Here is a 16850-nt window from a genome sequence, read left to right as displayed (position 1 = left end):
CAGATGGAATGACAATCCCCTCAACCCATCACCTCCCCTCAGAGGGATCACCACGAAATTTTCACTCTTCCCAACATTTAGTTGATACCCTGAAAAGGAACCGAACCTCTGCAATATCCCCATGATCTCCCCCATAACTGGCCCTGGATTCCGAGGAAAAGGTTGTCCGCACCCTGTGCTCCACTCCACAGCTCACAATTTCCCTCCACTTTCCTGAGGCCCTCGATGCAATCGGCAACAGGAGGATCGCCAATGTGAACAACAGCGGGGACACAGGGGCATCCCTGCCTCGTGGCCCTGTGCAGCCAGAACAGCCCCGAATTCACGGTGTTCATTCGAACAGGAACAGCCGACGCTTCAGATACAGACCCAGAATCAATCCCAGACATCTCCAGAACCGAGACCAAGCAGCTCGATTTGACCCTAATGAACACCTGTTCACCATCCAGAGACACAATCATCTCCGGATCTGGTCCCACCGCCGGTGTAAGAACTACATTCAGTAGCCACTTCATGATGGATGACAGTTTTCAGCCCCTCACAAACCCTCGCTACCTCCGGGAGTCAGGGCTCCAACCTCAATGTTAAGGTTTTAGCCAAAGGTTTCGCACCCACGTTGAGCAGAGAGATTGGGCGGTCCGACCCCCACTCTGTGGGGTACTTGTCCTGCTTCAGAAAGAGGGAGGTGGGCGGCTGCCTCAACGTCTCCGGAAGGGAATCCAGGCCCAGTGAGTCATTAAACACCCCCAGCAGCGATTGGGCCCGCGAACGTCTTGTAAAATTCTACCGTGGACCCATCGGGCCCCAACACCTTCCCCGCTGCATCTTGCCCAGAGCCCCGTGGACCTCCTCCAACCCCCTCGGCGCCTCCAAAGCCTCCCGCAACTCATCCCACCCGAGGAACCTTCAAGCCCTCCAAAAACCCAACCATCTCCGGCTCCTCCTCTGGTGGCTCCGACCTGTAAAGCCCCTCATGAAAGGGACAAACACCTCATTATTTTTCTCTGGGATAGCTGGGCTCCCTGTGGTGACACGGAGGTGGAGGGCGCACGTCAGGTGGCTCTCGCTAGAGTCCTTGGATTTTGGCCCTTTTCACCTAGTTTTTTGGGGGTTGGGGGGGGGGGGGGGGGGGGTTTGTGGGTAAACTTATCCCAATAGAGTTATGGCACTAGAGGATGTCAAAATCCCAACGGAAAAATATTGGGAGAAAGGGATCCGGGGCTAACCCGCCGGCAGAGTGTGCAGTTGGAGGAAAGATGGCGGGAGCTAGCTCGGCGGGTGGGGTGGCACCCATTACAGCGGACATGCTGGCCGAGGTGATGGCGGTGGAGTTTGAGCGGCAAGGGACGATGGGCACTGAAGAAACCGCTGGAAGATTCTCTGGCCCCAATGAAGGTGGCTCTTGGAAAGATGTCAGAGATGGTGTGGGAGCATGGTGAGGTGCTGAAGGGGGGGGGGGGGGGGGGGAAGCACTGTCGCGACGCAGTGACCGGCTCGCCTCGCTGGAAGTGGAGTTTCTGAAGGTGGAGGACAGAAATAAAGGGTTGGGGGCATTGAGAACAGGTCGCGATGGCAGGGCCTCAGGATTGCGTGCCAGCCTGACGTTGTGGAGGGCCCCAGGCCCCAGGCCGACGGAGTATTTTGCAAAGGTGTTGGCGAAGCTGGTGGAGGTGGAGGATGCCCCCCCCCCCCCCCCCGCCTTCGTGCTGGACAGGGCCCACCGGTCGCTGCTGCCAAAGCCACGGGCAAACGAGCCGTCAAGAGCGATGATTATCTGCGTTTATAGCTACCAGAGGAAGGTATTGAGATGGGCCAAGCAGAATGGGGTGGTGAGGTTGGAAGGCAGTGGTTTTCGTATGTACCGGGACGTGACGTCACGGTGGAGCTGGAGAAAATGCGTGCGGCCTTCAACAGGGGTGAGGGCAGCGCTCTTCGAGAGTGGAGTGGGCTTCGGGGTGGACTACCAGGGGAGGCTGAGGGTCACGCACAACTTCAGGGACCGTTATTCTGAGGAGGCGGAGGCAGCGGAGGCGTTCGTGAGGGGAGAGGGATTGGGGCTGAACCGAGATGGACACTAGAACTTTGGGGTTGCGAGTAGGATGAGGGGGGGGGTATGTTCTTTGTCCCATTCGTGGGGTGGGGATGGGGGCCATCTTGGGTGGGCTCTGGTGGCTTTTCGGAATTAGGTGGGGGGGGGGGGGGATTAGATTATCCCTCGCAGCGGACATGGCTGACAGGCAGGGACGGAGGGGGGGGGTGGGGAGTTGGGTTGGGAGGGGGGGGGGGCTGGTGGTGAGAGGCGCCTGGTTCAGTCGGTAACATGGAATGAGCAGTGATTGGGAGGGCCGGCAAAGCAGGTGAGGGTTTTAGCCACCTGAAGAGCTGCCAGCCGATGTGGTGCTGCTGGAGGAGCCCCATTTGCGGGCGAAAGACCAGGTAAGGCTTCGTCAGAGCTGGGTCAGTCAGGGGTTTCACTCGGTCTTTGATAGTCGGGTCCACGGGGTAGAGATACTGATTAACAAGAGAGTGCGGTTTCAGATGGAGAAGGTGATGGCGGATCAGGGCGGCAGATATGTGGATAGTCACGGGTACTTTGGAGGGAAGGTCGGGGCTGTTGGTTAGTATGTATGCCCCCAAGTGGGATGATGTAGGGTTCATGTAGAAGATGTTAGCGGCCATCCCCGACATGGACACCCATCAGTTGATTCTTGGGGTGGGGGGGCTAGAATACAGTCCCGAGAGTCTTGGTCTAAGCCAAGGTCTTTGGCCCCATTTGGGGTTGCGAAGGTGTTGGTGGTGTTTCTGAAGGAGAGGGGGGGTGGGCGATGGGGGGGGGGGGGGGGGTGGACGATGGGAGGGGGGGGGAGTAGACCCATGGGGGTTTCTAAATCTGGGGGCAGTGCGTACTCTTTCTTTTCTCTGGTACACAACGCATGTGCTCTTTCTCACCATGGGGAGGGCCTTGTTGGCGGGGGCTGAGGAGGGAGGAATATTTGACGATCGTGATTTTTGACAATGCGCCACACCTGATGGATGTGGGGTTGGAGAGCGGGCTGGCATGGCAGCCGGCGTGGAGCTTGGATGTGGGGTTGGAGAGCGGGCTGGCATGGATGTGGTGTTGGAGAGCGGGCTGGCATGGCAGCCGGCGTGGAGCTTGGATGTGGGGTTGGAGAGCGGGCTGGCATGGCAGCCGGCGTGGAGCTTGGATGTGGGGTTGGAGAGCGGGCTGGCATGGCAGCCGGCATGGAGCTTGGATGTGGGGTTGGAGAGCGGGCTGGCATGGCAGCCGGCGTGGAGCTTGGATGTGGGGTTGGAGAGCGGGCTGGCATGGCAGCCGGCGTGGAGCTTGGATGTGGTGTTGGAGAGCGGGCTGGCATGGATGTGGGGTTGGAGAGCGGGCTGGCATGGCAGCTGGCGTGGAGCTTGGATGTGGGGTTGGAGAGCGGGCTGGCATGGCAGCCGGCGTGGAGCTTGGATGTGGGGTTGGAGAGCGGGCTGGCATGGCAGCCGGCGTGGAGCTTGGATGTGGTGTTGGAGAGTGGGCTGGCATGGCAGCCGGCGTGGAGCTTGGATGTGGGGTTGGAGAGCGGGCTGGCATGGCAGCCGGCGTGGAGCTTGGATGTGGGGTTGGAGAGCGGGCTGGCATGGCAGCCGGCGTGGAGCTTGGATGTGGGGTTGGAGAGCGGGCTGGCATGGCAGCCGGCGTGGAGCTTGGATGTGGGGTTGCTGACGGATATCGAGCTCGGCGTGAAGATGGCGAGGGTTGATAGACGAGCGTGTGGAGTTGAATAAAAGGGGGGGAGTTCTCGCCGGTCGGCGTTACGGGAGGCTTTGAAAGTGCTGGTGAGAGGTGAGATGATGTTGTATAAGGTGCAGGTTGGGAAGGAGGCAAGGGAGGACGCCGGAGGCTGATAATTGACATTTTGAAGGTGGAAAGTATTCAGATGAGCTTTTTGCGAGTAGGAAGGGACTGCAGACACAGTTTGATCTGTTGTCCCCAGGTAAAATGGTGCACCAGCTGAAGAGAGCAAAAGGAGCAATGTACAAATATGGGGCGAATGGCAGCCATTTGCTGGAAGACCAGCTTAGGCAACAGCTGACCTCCCGGAAGATCGAAATGTTTTGGTTGAATTCTTTGAGCATGTGACCAGGTGTGTAGATGAGGGTAGCGCAGTTGATGTAGTTTACATGGATTTCAGCAAAGCCTTTGACAAGGTCCCACATGGGAGACTTATAAAGACGGCAAATACACACGGGATACAGGGGAACTTGATAAGGTGGATTCAAAATGAGCTTAGCTGTAGGAGACCGAGGGTGATGACAGACGGCTGCTTTAGTGACTGGAAGCCAGTGTCCAATGTTGGACCACAGGGATCTGTGCCGGGTCCCCTATTGTTTTGTCATTTATATAAACAACATAGATGACTATGTGGGGGGTAGCATCAGTAAGTTTGTGGATGACCCAAAGGTTGGCTGGGTGGGTAACAGTGAGATTGAGTGTCTTGGGTTATAGGAAGGTACAGACGGGATGGTCAAATAGGCAGGAAAGCGGCAGATAGAATCTAACCCGGAAAAGTGTGAGGTGAGACACTTTGGAAGGAGTAATGTGACGAGGAAGTATTCAATAAATGGCCTGACTCTGGGACCTTCCGAGCAACAATAATAATAACAATCTTTTATTGTCACAAGTATGAAGTTACTGTGAAAAGCCCCTAGTCGCCACCTCCCAGGGCCTGTTCGGGTAAGCCAGTACGGGAATTGAACCTGCTGGCTTTGTTCTGCATTACAAACCAGCTGTCTAGCCCACTGTGCTAAACCAGCCAAACCGACTAAAAGGGACCTTCGTGTGTTTGTCCACGGATCTCTGAAGGCGGAGGGCAGGTTAATAATGTGGAGAAAAAGGGCATTTGGGACATTTATCAATCAAGGCCCAGGTTACTAAAGCAGGGAGGTCATGTTGGAGTTGTATAGAACTTTGGTGAAGCCACAGCTGGAATACTGTGTGTAGTTCTCGTCGCCACATTATAGGAAGGATGTGATTACACTGGAGGGGGTGCAGAGGTGATTCACCGGGATGGTGCCTGGGATGGAACATTTACGTTATGAAGAGAGGTTGGATGGGCTTGGGTTGTTTTCACTGGAGCGGAGAAGACTGAGGGGGCAACCTGATCGAGGTGAACAAGGTAAGGTGGGGCATGGACAGGCTGGATAGGGAGCAGCTGTTCCCCTTAGTTGAAGGGTCAGTTACGATGGGACAGAAGGTGAAGTGAGTCGGGTTTGAGGAAACACCATTTTACCCAGAGGGTGGTGACAGTCTGGAATGTACTGCCTGGGAGGCTGGTAGAGGTGGGTTGACGCAGAGGGTGGTGATGGTCTGGAATGTACTGCCTGGGAGGGTGGTAGAGGTGGGTTGACCCAGAGGGTGGTGACGGTCTGGAATGTACTGCCTGGGAGGGTGGTAGAGGTGGGTTGACCCAGAGGGTGGTGACGGTCTGGAATGTACTGCCTGGGAGGGTGGTAGAGGTGGGTTGACCCAGAGGGTGGTGACGGCCTGGAATGTACTGCCTGGGAGGCTGGTAGCGGCCGGTTGCCTCACATCCTTGTACCTGGATGAGCCTTTGGCACGGCGTACAATTTAAGGTAAAATCCAGCCCCTACATCCCTCACTATCTCTGTAACCTCCTCCAGCCCCTACAACCCTCCCTATCTCTGTAACCTCCTCCAGCCCCTACAACCCTCCCTATCTCTGTAACCTCCTCCAGCCCCTACAACCCTCCCTATCTCTGTAACCTCCACCAGCCACTACATCCCTCCCTACCTCAACCTCCTACAGCCCCGACAACCCTCCCTATCTCTGTAATCTCCTCCAGACCCTACATCCCTCCCTATCTCTTAACTTCCTACAGCCCCTACAACCCTCCCTATCTCTGTAATCTCCTCCAGACCCTACATCCCTCCCTATCTCTTAACTTCCTACAGCCCCTACAACCCTCCCTATCTCTGTAATCTCCTCCAGACCCTACATCCCTCCCTATTTCAGTAACCTCCTCCATACCCTACAACCCTCCCTATCTCTGTAACTTCCTCCAGCCCCTACAATCCTCCCTATCTCTGTAATCTCCTCCAGACCCTACATCCCTCCTTATCTCTGTAACCTCCTCCAGACCCTACAACCCTCCCTATCTCTGTAACCTCCTCCAGCCCCTACAACCCTCCCTATCTCTGTAACTTCCTCCAGCTCATACAACCCTCCCTATCTCAGTAACCTCCTCCAGACCCTACAACCCTCCCTATCTATGTAACCTCCTCCAGACCCTACAACCCTCTCTATCTCTGTAACCTCCTCCATCCTCTACAACCCTCCCTATTTTTGTAACCTCCTCCAGACCCCCTGAAATCTTCCCTATCTGTAACTTCCTCCAGCCCCTACAACCCTCCATATCTCTGTAACCTCCTCCACCCCTACAACCCTCCCTATCTCTGTAACCTCCTCCAGACCCCTGCAACCTTCCCTATCTGTAACTTCCTCCAGCCCTCAACAACCCCCCCCACTCTTCAATGAAGTGTGCAGGAGGGCATGCCAGGAGCAATACCAGGCATACCTAAAAATGAGATGTCAACCTGGTGAAGGTACAACCTAGGACTGCTTGTATGCCAAAAAACATAAGCCGCAAATGATAGACAGAGCTGAGCAGTTCCACAATGTAAGGAGCCTCTTTTAAACCTGGTCTGACTCTTGTTTTCCTTTCCAATCCCTGCCTTTCTGGCTGCGAATAAATTGAAGACTTTGTTTAAACTCAAAACACCCCTGGTTTAAGGTGTCAGGCGGTATACCCGGGCAGTCCGCTCAAGGCAGTGTGCTATGCGGCTTGGTGCAGTGCTGTCATTTTGGTGGACTTGGCTTGCAGCAATTGACTCTGAAATTCCGGCTCTTGTTTGATTCTCGATTGTGATTGGTGGAGCCATTCTGAAGCTTCTAGAAAGCCCTGCAAAAAAAGGCAGGCTGGCTCTCAGGCTTTAGTTTCATCTTTGGGACAGGGTTGAGGAAGCTTTAAGTTCTCTCTGCCTGAAGTTGGAAGCTCTGTTTTCTCCTCAACCGAGCTGGTTGGCATTCCCTATGAAACTGTTCTCCAATTGGAACAAGAAGCTGGTGAGTACAAGACCTGCAGCGGGATTCTCCGACTCCCTGCTGGCTCGGAGAATCCCCGGGGAGCGAAACTCGCCCCATCGCCCCGACGCCAGCTGCCGTATCCTCCGCCACCGTTTTTTGGGCGGGGTTCACGCCATGTCGGTTGGGGGCTGTTGGCAGCGCCCCCCCCCCCCCCCCCCCCCCCACCCAGCAATTCTCCGGGCCCTGATGGGCCGAGCAGCCGTCCGTTTCTGGCCAGCGTGGATTGGACATGGTCCCACACGGTGGGATCTGGCAGGTAAGTGGTCTGGGGCGGTCCTCGGGGGCGGGGGGGGGGGGGGGGATCCGACCTCGGGAGGGCCCTCACGCTGGCCTGGCCTGCGATCGGGGGCCAACGATCTGCGGGCGGGCCTGTGCCATGGGGGCACCCCTTCCTTCCGCGCCGGCCCCTGTAAGGCTTTGGCATGGCCGGCGCGGAGAAGACACCCTCCCGCGCATGCGCCAGAATACGCCAGCGGTTCCGCGCATGTGCAAGATCACGCCGGCCCTGTGGCGCATGCGTGGACTCGCGCAGTCCCTTCGGCGCCGGCTGGCACGGCGCCAACCCCTCCGGCGTTCACCTAGCTTCCGGAAGGTTGGTTGGTGCCGGTTTTCCCGCCACCTTAGTCCCCAGAAAGGAGAATCCCGTCCCTGATCTCCCTGTTGTGCTGGGTCTCTGTCTGAAGATGCACAGTAAAGACATTTCTCTTTCTGGCCAGATTGACCCAAGGAAGGTCAGTCCAGAAGCAGCTGCAGACAAGGCCAGAGATTTAAAAACCCACTTTTAAATTTGCATGCTGGGAACTTCAGATTGACATAGTGAGGCTGGTAGTCCATCTAGTGGACACAATGCGGTATTGCACAGGCCTGAGGGGAAGCATCGCTGTGCTAGTCCGAGCAGTGGGGGGTGAAGTGACTCTCCAGAGGAATTCCAGCAGTCTGCGGGGTCGAAGTGAAGGCAGATTCTCGAAGACCCAAACCAACCGATGGTTTTCAACAACTTTGCATTTTGATAAAATCAATGCCTGCAAAGACCACCACCTCAGCAGCTAAGATCCCGATCCCTTGTTCCGTTCGATCCCCATTATTTTGATCCTTCCCCTTCCCCACTGTGTGCCTGTCTTGCATGTGTGTGTGTGGGTGGGTGGTGGGACGGGGTTAGGGGAACGATTAGATTAGCAGACCATTGTGCTATAATCACCATTACATGTTTAGCTCTTCCCTTGTTGTAAATAAACAGTTGTTTTGTGCTTTGCTTACAAATCTGGTGCCTGTAACTCATTGGAAAGGTCAAGGGTCAAAGATCTCAGGAAAACATGCAAATTATTGGTTCATTCATTTGTGTGGTGACTCCGGGGTCTATGGGGCTGGAATTGACCGCATACTAACCCAGAATGTCGTAACGATAACCAATGGATAAGATCTAAGCACTGCAGACATAAGGACATGAGAACTAGGAGCAGGAGTAGGCCATCTGGCCCCTCGAGCCTGCTCCGCCATTCAATTAGATCATGGCTGATCTTTTGTGGACTCAGCTCTATTTTCCGGCCCGAACACCATAATCCTTAATCCCTTTATTATTCAACATCTTTATCTTAAAAACATTTAATGAAGGAGCCTCAACTGCTTCACTGGGCAGGGAATTCCATAGATTCACAACCCTTTGGGTGAAGAAGTTCCTCCTAAACTCAGTCCTAAATCTACTTCCCCTTATTTTGAGGCTCTGCCCCCTAGTTCTGCTTTCACCCGCCAGTGGAAACAACCTGCCCACATCTATCCTATCTATTCCCTTCATAATTTTAGATGTTTCTATAAGATCCTTCTAAATTCCAACGAGTACAGTCCCAGTCTACTCAACCTCTCCTCATAATCCAATCCCTTCAGCTCTGGGATTAACCTAGTGAATCTCCTCTGCACACCCTCCAGCGCCAGTACGTCCTTTCTCAGGTAAGGAATAACCAGAATAACTCAGGTAATGCCATAACCAGTCGTGAATGGTGGTGGACAATTAAACAACTCACTGGAGAAGGAGGCTCCACAAATATCCCCATCTTCGATGATGGAGGAGCCCAGCACATCTGTGTAAAAGTTGCATTCGCAACAATCTTCAGCCAGAAGTGCCGAGTTGATGATCCATTTCGGTCTCCTCCGGAGGTCCCCAGCATCACAGATGTCAGTCTTCAACCAATAAGATTCACTCCACGTGATATCAAGAAACGGCTGAAGGCACTGGATACTGCCAAGGCTGTGGGTCCTGACAATATTCCGGCAATAGCACTGAAGACTTATGCTCCAGAACTTGCCGCACCCCTCGCCAAGCTGTTCCAGTACAGCTACAACACTGGCACCTACCCAGCAATGTGGAAAATTACCCTGGAGTGTCCTGCACACAAGAAACAGGACAAATCCTACCCAGCCAATTACCGCCCAATCAGTCTACTCTCCATCATCAGCAAGGTGATGGAAGGAGTTATCGACAGCACAATCAAGCAGCACTTACTCGGCAACAACCTGCTCACAGATGCTCAGTTTGGGTTCCGCCAGGGTCACTCAGCTCCTGACCTCATTACAGCCTTGGTTCAAACATGGATAAAAGAGTTGAATGCCAGAGGTGAGGTGAGAGTGACTGCCCGTGACATCAAGGCAACATTTGACTGAGTATGGCATCAAGGAGCCCTAGATAAACTGGAGTCAATGGGAATCAGGGGAAACCCTCCGCTGGGTGGAATCCTACCTGGCACAAAAGAAGTTGGTTCTGATGGTTGGAGATCAATCATCTCAGCTCCAGCTCCTCAGGATAGTGTCCTAGGCCCAACCATCTTCAGCTGCTTCATCAACGACCTTCCTTCCATCATAAGGTCAGAAGTAGGGGATGTTCATTGATGACTGCACAATGTTCAGCACCATTCATGACTCCTCGGACACTGTCCAAATGCAGCAAGACCTGGACAAAATCCAGGCTTGGGCTGACAAGTGACAAGTTTCATTTGTGCCACACAAGTGCCAGGCAATGACCATCTCTAACAAGAGAGGATCTAACCATCGCCCCTTGACATTAATGGCATTGCCATTGCTGAATCCCCCATAATCAATATCCTGGGGGTTACCATTGATCAGAAACTGAAATGGACTAGCCATATCAAAACAGTGGCTACCAGGGCAGGTCAAAGATTAGGGTCCTACAGCAAGTAACTCACCTCCTGACCCCCCCAAAGCCTGTCCACCATCTACGAGGCACAAGTCAGGAGTGTGATGGAATACTCTGCATTTGCCTGGATGAACGCAGCACCAACAACACTCAAGAAACTCAACACCGTCCAGGACAAAGCAGCCCCGCTTGATTGCTCCTCCTTCCACAAACATTCACTGCCTCCACCACCGACGCACAGTGGCAGCCGTGTGTACCATCTACAAGATGCTCTGCAGGAATTCACCATGTCTCCTTAGTCAGCACCTTCAAAACCCATGACCAGTACCATCTAGAAGGACAAGAGCAACAGATACCTGGGAACCCCATTACCTGGAGGTTCCCCTCCAAGTCACTCACCACCCTGACTTGGAAATATATTGTGTGATGAATGTAGAAATTGTCATGTATTATATTTTATATTTATGGCAGTAATGTTATTAAAATCCCAGGTTTAAAACACATACAGGCAGTATGTCTGCTAAAACTGCAATCAGGGTGTCATGAAGGTTAGGAATTCATTCATTCCAACCACTTTGTGACAGGTAAAGAACTAATGGTTTGATGGAGGTTCCCTGGAGTATAGATAATTTATGAGGAATTATATTTAGCCCTAGCTGAGCAGCTAATGGAACTTAGTGGGATACAGATGATGTATTAATGGGAGGAGCCAGGCCTGTCTGTAGTTTTGTAGTCTGTTATAAGATTTTAATTTGAACAGCAGTTAGGCCAAATGCTATTACGTTGAGCAGAGGTGTACTAGATCTGCTTTTGAAAGGACCTCCCTCCAAAGGTCTCTGCAGAGCTAAGCAAGCAACCAGATTTGTTAACTTTATTTATAAGTGGCATTTGAACGGGTTGCTTAATCAGAATTAGTGGCTGTTGGAGAGAGGCTAAAGTTTTTCTTTTATCTAAGGAATCTTGAACTGATAATTATAAAGCTATTTTCTTTGATTTTAATGTTATTTATGTGTTTAAATTAAAGGTAGCTCAAACATAAAAGATATCTATTGATCAGAGGTGACGTATACGTTCCTCACAATTTTACAAATTTAAATTGCTTGGTGTTCTCATCGATATCCTAACAAAGGTTGGGGACTGGACCGGCATCCGAACAATAGGCCATTATTTCACTGTTGCTGGGTCAAAAACCTGGAACCCGATTTCCTAACAGCACACTGGGTGTACTTACGCCACATAGGCTGCAGTAGTTCAAGAAGGCAGCTCACCAACACATTTTCAATGATAAATTAAGGATGGCCAATCAATGTTGGCCTCACCAGCGAAGCCCACAGCATTGTGTTAATAAAAAAAAATCTGTGGCCTCCTTCAGCTCCTCGAGCCCTTACTATCTCTGTAACTTCCATCAGCCTATAACAACCCTGTAACCACCTCCAGCCCCTACAAACCTCCCAACTCTGTAACCCGTTCCAAACCCCAAACCCACCTCCTCCAGTTCCTGCAACCTTCCCTTTCTCTGTAACCTCTTCCAGCCCCTACAACACTCCCTACCCCTGTAACCTCCTCCAGCCCCTACAAACCTCTCTATCTCTGAAACGTCCTCCAGCCCCGACAATCCTCCCTATCTCTGTAACCCCCTCCAGCCCCAACCCTCCCTATCTCTGTAACCTCCTTCAGCCTCGACAACCCTCCCTATCTCTGTAACCTCTGCCAGCTCACCCAACCCTCCCTATCTCTGTAACCTCCGCCAGTCCCGACCATCCGCCCTATCTCTGTAACCTCCTCCAGTCCCTACAACCCTCCCTATCTCTGTAACCTCCACCAGACCCTACAACCCTCCCTATCTCTGTAACCCTCTCCAGCCCCGACAACTCTCCCTATCTCTGTAACCTCCTCCAGCCCCCACAACCCTCTCTATCTCTGTAACCTTGTCTGGTCCCAACCATCAACCAACATTGCCACACTCCTCTAATTTTAGCTTCTGGATCCTTTCCCAGTTTCAGCCTAATCTCACATGTTGTCTCTGTCTCTCTTGCTCTCAGATGTTCCTCAATATTTCCCTCTTTAACTCAGTTTTTAACCACATGCCCCTGACCATAGGTGTCTCAGTGTTTGATCACACCCTTGAACAAGGTATTGGAAATATCCTTCCACTGCAGGTCTTATAACAATAGTTAGATGCTGTTGTATGAGGACAGAGAGACTTCAAGGGGAGGGAGATACAATCAGAGATTATTATCTTCAGTTTACATAACATCAGGAATTTATCTGATTGCGAACAACAGCAACAGAGTCAAGGGCAAAACACCGGATATCAGAATATCCCATACTTCCAATGGATGGTCAGTGCAACCCCTCCCACTCCCCATGTACACTCTCCCCTATCACAGCCTCTACCCCCATTCAACCCCACCCACTCCCCATGTACACTCTCCCCTATCACAGCCTCCCCCATTCAATCCCCTCCCACTCCCCATGTACACTCTCCCCAATCACAGTCTCCCCCATTCAATCCCCTCCTACTCTCCATGTACACTCTCCCCAATCACAGTCTCCCCCATTCAATCCCCTCCTACTCTCCATGTACACTCTCCCCTATCACAGCCTCTACCCCCATTCAATCCCCTCTCACTCCCCATGTACACTCTCCCCTATCACAGCCTCTACCCCCATTCAATCCCCTCCCACTCCCCATGTACACTCTCCCCTATCACAGTCTCCCCCATTCAATCCCCTCCCACTCCCCATGTACACTCTCCCCATCACAATCTCCCCCAGTCAATTCCCCCCCGACTCCCCATGTACACTCTCCCCTATCACAGCCTCTACCCCCATTCAATCCCCTCCCACTCCCCATGTACACTCTCCCCTATCACAGTCTCCCCATTCAATCCCCTCTCACTCCCCATGTACACTCTCCCCTATCACAGCCTCTACCCCCATTCAATCCCCTCCCACTCCCCGTGTACACTCTCCCCTATCACAGTCTCCCCCATTCAATCCCTTCCCACTCCCCATGTACACTCTCCACTATCACAGTCTCCCCCATTCAATCCCCTCCCACTCCCCATGTACACTCTCCCCTATCACAGTCTCTACCCCCATCCAATCCCCTCCCACTCCCCATGTTCACTCTCCCCTATCACAGCCTCCCCCATTTAATCCCCTCCATCTCCCCATGTGCACTCTCCCCTATCACAGTCTCCCCCATTCAATCCCCTCCCACTCCCCATGTGCACTCTCCCCTATCACAGCCTCTACCCCCATTCAATCCCTCCCACTCCCCATGTACACTCTCCCCTATCACAGTCTCCCCCATTTAATCCCCTCCATCTCCCCATGTACACTCTCCCCTATCACAGTCTCCCCCATTCAATCCCCTCCCACTCCCCATGTACACTCTCCCCTATCACAGCCTCTACCCCCATTCAATCCCCTCCCACTCCCCATGTACACTCTCCCCTATCACGGCCTCCCCCATTCAATCCCCTCCCACTCCCCATGTACACCCTCCCCTATCACAACCTCTACCCCCATTCAATCCCCTCCCACTCCCCTTGTACACTCTTCCCTATCACAGCCTCCCCCATTCAATCCCCTCCGACTCCCCATGTACACTCTCCCCTATCACAGCCTCTACCCCCATTCAATCCCCTCCCACTCCCCATGTACACTCTCCCCATCACAGTCTCCCCCATTCAATCCCCACCCACTCCCCATGTACACTCTCCCCAGCACAGCCTCTACCCCCATTCAATCCCCTCTCACTCCCCATGTACACTCTCCCCAACACAGTCTCCCCCATGCAATCCCCTCCCACTCCCCATGTACACTCTCCCCTGTCACAGTCTCCCCCATTCAATCCCCTCCCACTCCCCATGTACACTCTCCCCTATCACAGTCTCCCCATTCAATCCCCTCCCACTCCCCATGTACACTCTCCCCTATCACAGCCTCTACCCCCATTCAATCCCCTCCCACTCCCCATGTACATTCTCCCCTGTCATAGTCTCCCCCATTCAATCCCTCCCACTCCCCATGTACACTCTCCCCTGTCACAGTCTCCCCATTCAATCCCTCCCACTCCCCATGTTCACTCTCTCCTATCACAGCGTCTACCCCCATTCAATCCCCTCCCTCTCCACATTTACACTCTCCCCTATCACAGTCTCCCCCATTTAATCCCCTTCCACTCCCCATGTACACTCCCCCTATCACAGTCTCCCCCATTCAATCCCCGTCACTCCCCATGTACACTCTCCCCTATCACAGCCTCTACCCCCATTCAATCCCCTCCCACTCCCCATGTACACTCTCCCCTATCACAGCCTCTACCCCCATTCAATCCCCTCCCACTCCCCATGTACACTCTCCCCTATCACAGTCTCCCCCATTCAATCCCCTCTCACTCCCCATGTACACTCTCCCCTATCACAGCCTCTACCCCCATTCAATCCCCGTCACTCCCCATGTACACTCTCCCCTATCACAGCCTCTACCCCCATTCAATCCCCTCCCACTCCCCATGTACACTCTCCCCTATCACAGCCTCTACCCGCATTCAATCCCCTCTCACTCCCCATGTACACTCTCCCCTATCTCAGCCTCCCCCATTCAATCCCCTCCCACTCCCCATGTACACTCTCCCCTATCACGGCCTCTACCCCCATTCAATCCCCTCCCACTCCCCATGTACACTCTCCCCTATCACAGTCTCTACCCCCATTCAATCCCCTCTCACTCCCCATGTACACTCTCCCCTATCACAGCCTCCCCCATTCAATCCCCTCCCACTCCCGATGTACACTCTCCCCATCACAGCCTTTACCCCCATTCAATCCCCTCCCACTTCCCATGTACACTCTCCCCTATCACAGCCTCTACCCCCATTCAATCCTCTCCCACTCCCCATGTACACTCTCCCCTATCACAGTCTCCCCCATTCAATCCCCTCCCTCTCCCCATGTACACTCTCCCCATCACAGCCTCTACCCCCATTCAATCCCCCCCCACTCCCCATGTACACTCTCCCCATCACAGTCTCCCCCATGCAATCCCCTCCCACTCCCCATGTACACTCTCCCCATCACAGTCTCCCCCATTCAATCCCTCCCACTCCCCATGTACACTCTCCCCTATCACAGTCTAGACAACCCCATTCAATACCCTCTCACAGATCTATGTACGCTCTACCCAATCACAGTCTCCTCCATTTAATCCCTTCCCATAGTCCCATATTGTGGGCAGAACGGTAGCACCGTGTTTAGATCTGTTGCTTCACAGCGGTCCCAGGTTCAATTCCCTCCCACTCCCCGTGCCTGCATGGGTTTCCTCCGGGTGCTCCGGTTTCCTCCCACAGTCCCGAAAGACGTGCTGATACGTAAATTGGACATTCTTAATTCCCCCTCTGTGTACCCGAACAGGCGCCGGGGTCCGGCAACTAGGGGATTTCCACAGTAACTTCATTGCAGTGTTAATGTAAGCCTACTTGGGACAATATAGATTATTATTATTATTACACTCCTCCTGATCGTGGACTCTACCGAGGGAAGAGATAGGGAGGGGAAAAGTTAGAGTCAAGAATTGAGTGGAGGGGAAAGGTTGGACTGGTAGGTGGGAGCGAATGGGAGGGAATTCAGCAATGGCTCGTGATGGAGAGAAAATAGCCCCAGCAATTAGAATCAAAGAGAACACTTACCAATATGAATCGAATCTCAGGGAACCCTCTCCAGCTCGCACTCTCTCCTCGTCTCCCCTTCTCCCTGACTCCCTCCTGCTGTCTCCTCTACTTTATCTTTAATTCTCTGTTACGTCTGGTGTTGCTGCCTCTTTGTCTTTCTGTTTCTGTCTCTGCCTCTAGCCTGTCGCTCTGTGTGTCTCTGTCTCAATTCCTCACTATTTATCGCTCTCTGTCTCCACCTCCCTCTCTATCTGTATCTCACTTTATCTCTCTTCCCCCTCCCTCGCTGCTTCGCTCTCTCTGCCTGTGTCTCTTTGCCTGTTCCACTCTCTCTCTCTCTCTCTCTGTTTCTATGTCTGTCACTATTTCTGTTTCTCTCCCGCTCCCTGTGTTTCTCTCTGTCGTTCCCTGTCTACCCTGCTCTCTGTCTCACTCGTCTCTCACTCAGATCCCAGTGCTGACACTGTTTGTGCATCCTGGTGTTTTATACATCGCTCATCCTGTTTCAGCCTGACACGGGTGGTGAACACAGACTTGGGGCTGGTCAGAACTTTGCAAACGGAATGCCAAGTCAGGCGAGAAGTAAACAGAGTGTTTAACCCAAAACAGCAGAGACTCTCACCCCCCCCCCCCCCCCCCCCCCACCCCGTCCCCATTTACACACACTGGGCAGCCTGTTCCCCTATCGGAGGGGGATTAACCCCCTCACCCACCTCTCCCCATTTACACACACTGGGCAGCCTCTTCCCCTATCGGAGGGGGGATTAACCCCCTCACCCACCTCTCCCCATTTACACACACTGGGCAGACTGTTCCCCTATCGGAATGGGGGATTAACACCCTCACCCACCTCT

At 53.3% G+C, this 16850-nt stretch overlaps 1 protein-coding gene across 1 annotated transcript in view; it reads right to left on the bottom strand.

The window, feature by feature from the left end:
* The window catches only part of LOC119967979 (V-type proton ATPase catalytic subunit A-like), a 46638-nt gene extending 30099 nt beyond the window's left edge, over positions 1-16539 (bottom strand). Inside the window, exon 1 of the mRNA XM_038801080.1 lies at positions 16015-16539. The gene's annotated coding sequence lies outside the window, so the exon portion shown is untranslated. The remainder of the gene's footprint in view (positions 1-16014) is intronic.
* Between the last annotated feature and the right edge of the window lie 311 nt (positions 16540-16850).

The sequence above is a fragment of the Scyliorhinus canicula genome, chromosome 6 (genome assembly GCF_902713615.1).
Source record: "Scyliorhinus canicula chromosome 6, sScyCan1.1, whole genome shotgun sequence".
Classification (NCBI taxonomy): domain Eukaryota; kingdom Metazoa; phylum Chordata; class Chondrichthyes; order Carcharhiniformes; family Scyliorhinidae; genus Scyliorhinus; species Scyliorhinus canicula.
This window is presented reverse-complemented; position numbering and strand designations above follow the sequence as displayed.